Raw genomic sequence first — 3,256 nt, forward strand, 5'->3', positions numbered from 1 at the left:
AGCAAATTTTCTATATCCTTACATAACTTTATTAAATGATAACAGGAGATAACTGGCACCTCAGAATTAATTAATCCACTCAGAGATTGCATCTAAAAGCCCCGCTGCCCCGCGCCCCCCGCGGGGTCGATCCGTTTCCAGCCACTTAAACTTCACGCGGCGCGCGCTAGCTTCCGTTTTAATTACAAAATTAATTCAAAATGTAATTAAAGTTAACAATAAGGCAGCAAACAATTGAAGTTATTTATGTTAGTTTATGCTTTATGGCGAGCACTGCCTGCTTGGAAATGGGATTTACTCGAGAACTCAGTTGAGTGGCTAAACCTACCTAATATTGTTTTGTCTTTGAACAACCAACATTTAATATACTTAGGTACTACCTTAGGTACCTATTTCTATTACTTTTTTGATTGAACTGCCCCTTTCGTTTACGTCTTTCGTTTTGGAGTCCGTACCTATAACTACTTATTTATAAGTATTCTACTTTTATTTATTTTATGGTGGTCCACGATTATTATATATATTCTATCTATAAGTAATAGACGGAATATAATATATAATCACCATATAATATATAATATCAATCAACGTTTACGTTGATTACCTATTCTTTCAGAAAACAATGTTGGTTTACCAATTTAGAATAGAATAAAAATAAGGCAAGGCTCCACTTTTGGTAATGCTTTAATTACTTCACCCGCTCCATTATCGTACCGGACGGGCGGTGGTTATTTTGTAAAAAATAAAACTGCCAATCACGCGAGTTTGCACTTAGCGCACACGGTACATATTCCATTTCAGATTATAATATCTTTGCACATACTTTGACTACAGTTATAAATACCAATTTACTTGAAAATTGAAAAGAACGTGAAAATTGCCACGTTAAATGATGCAATTACGTGTCATTACTATCTTTATCATGCCTTAACCCTTTTCTAAAATATATTTAGGTTACTTGTTTAAAATCAAATTGCATAATCTATTTTTTCTATTTTGTATGTACTTACTTGACTAATTATATTTATTACTGGCAATATATACTCACACATTAGGTCATACCAAATTTAATGAACAGACTCTGATATTATTTTCTCATGGACACCAGATAAATTCTCCATTAGGATCCTGATCAATACAACAATAGCGATCTTCTGATAAAAGTGAGTACCAAAGTGGAGTTGGTAGTCTTAGTTATTATTGAATAAGACTAGTCGATTATTAACAGGAGCGTGGCTACAAAGACCTACTCTCATCCACTCAACATCGCTACAGGCAATAAAGCTCAGTTGAAAAGCACTTAACGGGATTGATTCAGACCATTTACCATTCTTTAAACAAACACAACCTTTCCATTATGGTAAATTATAAAACCTTTTAGCAAATCGAAATCGGAGAAATAAGAGTAAATGAACTACATTAATGAAATTTAACTAATATATACATACAACGAAGAATGAAAATTATGGTAAGCTGTCTAACAAATGCCCGCGTTAATAAAATTGTACTAAATTCCAACTGCAATCAACTGCATGTCAAGTTTTCCCTCTGTATCACTGTTCACCAATAAATAGCAGCGTATTTAAATAATCACGTAAGTATTTATTTAACATTCCAATGTCTAACCACAGTGATTGCAAATGAATTATAAAGAAAACCGGTGTGGTGAGGAGTTGCAACAGTCAAATTAGTATAAGAACGAACGAAAAAAGAATGTAGGTACTACCACAGATTAAATAATAGTACTACGGAGCAAACCTACCACATCCAATTTCGCATACATTAGTGAATAATATTATTTTCTAAAGGTTTATAGCTATTTACTGTATGTACCTTAGATGAAAAAGAAAAATAATTAAAGAAAAGAAAGAAAATCTTTATTCGGCACAAAAAAAAACAAGTTATAAACACTTGTGGTAGGTAGGTATAATATGTACGTACATTTGGGGAGTTATATTTTCATATCAGTTTTTAAAAGGTTTGAGCACGTTTCTATGTTTGTGTCCATCAGACCCACGATAGGTACATACTTAATGTTGTGGGCTTTTGCTTGTTGTGGGCGTTTATACATTATTTAAATAGTAATAGGGAGTATTACTGCATATTTATCCTGCCAGAGTACAGCACTGTATGTTAGGTACAAAAACTTTGCCACCCTTTGCTATGTCGATTAAAACTTTTATTTTAGAGTACTTTATTAATGCACTTTACTAATGTAGGCATTAGTTAGTAATGTACTTTACTAATGTAAGCATTAGTTTGTGAAAATATACAACACTGTAGCATATTCTTAGTTCGTCATAGCTGTAGGTGCCGAAATATTGGGAAAAAATCGTTTTCCATAAGATTAAAAAAATCGAAAACTATGGCATACGCCTCATGCTGTAAAATTTTCGAGCCAGTAAACAGTCGAAAAGAAGCTCAGAACACTTCATACGTGAAAACTTATTAAAATATGGACAGGTAAGATCTTCAGTAAAAATCAAGTTTATATCTGTGTATGACCACAGTTGACCAAATAATGCAGAACATAACCTAAAATAGTGTTATTATTTTCCGGATAATCCACTAAATCCTTCCTTTTCCTTTAAACTCGCACCACGATTGCGTAGAAAGAAATTTTTGTCGTAAATCTGCAACAGTATTGAAAATTGGCGCTTTTTGCCTCCTTTGGCAGGGTTTGTGTACCTTAGTTGTACCAGTAGCGCCACCTGCGCTGAGCTTTGCGTAAAATGCCCTATTAATATTCAACAAAAAATATGTTAAAAAGAAATAAAAAAACACGCACCTCTGGCGTGATAAGAACTAATAATTATTGTGAAAAATTTATGCTTTTCTTTATCCAAGTTTGTAATTTTGGGAATAATTTTAGTCTTAAATAGCTACCTTTACTTTTCTTTCATATTTCATAACCTTTCAAATTTAAATCGGAAGCGGAAATAGTATGTTCCTAAATGTTTTAAACCGCGCACCGCGCTGGCGTCCTTTCTAAATCTGTCTGTGGCCTAATCCACTATCATGAATCATGGAAGAAGTCTGGTGCAGAATAAATGGTGAATGAGTGGCATTTAGTTAATAGCAGAGACAGGGCCGCACGCGGGGCCCTTCTAAATCTATAAACTAAAACATGTATGTTTTTTTTATATCTGTCACTAAAGCACTACTTTCTACCACCATTAAGAAAAGAAAAAAAAATATGTGGGCGTTGGTAGCATACAGTGACATTGACATTGACACTTAGTAATTTAACATGACT

Source organism: Plodia interpunctella, chromosome 4 (assembly GCF_027563975.2).
Source record: "Plodia interpunctella isolate USDA-ARS_2022_Savannah chromosome 4, ilPloInte3.2, whole genome shotgun sequence".
Lineage (NCBI taxonomy): Eukaryota > Metazoa > Arthropoda > Insecta > Lepidoptera > Pyralidae > Plodia > Plodia interpunctella.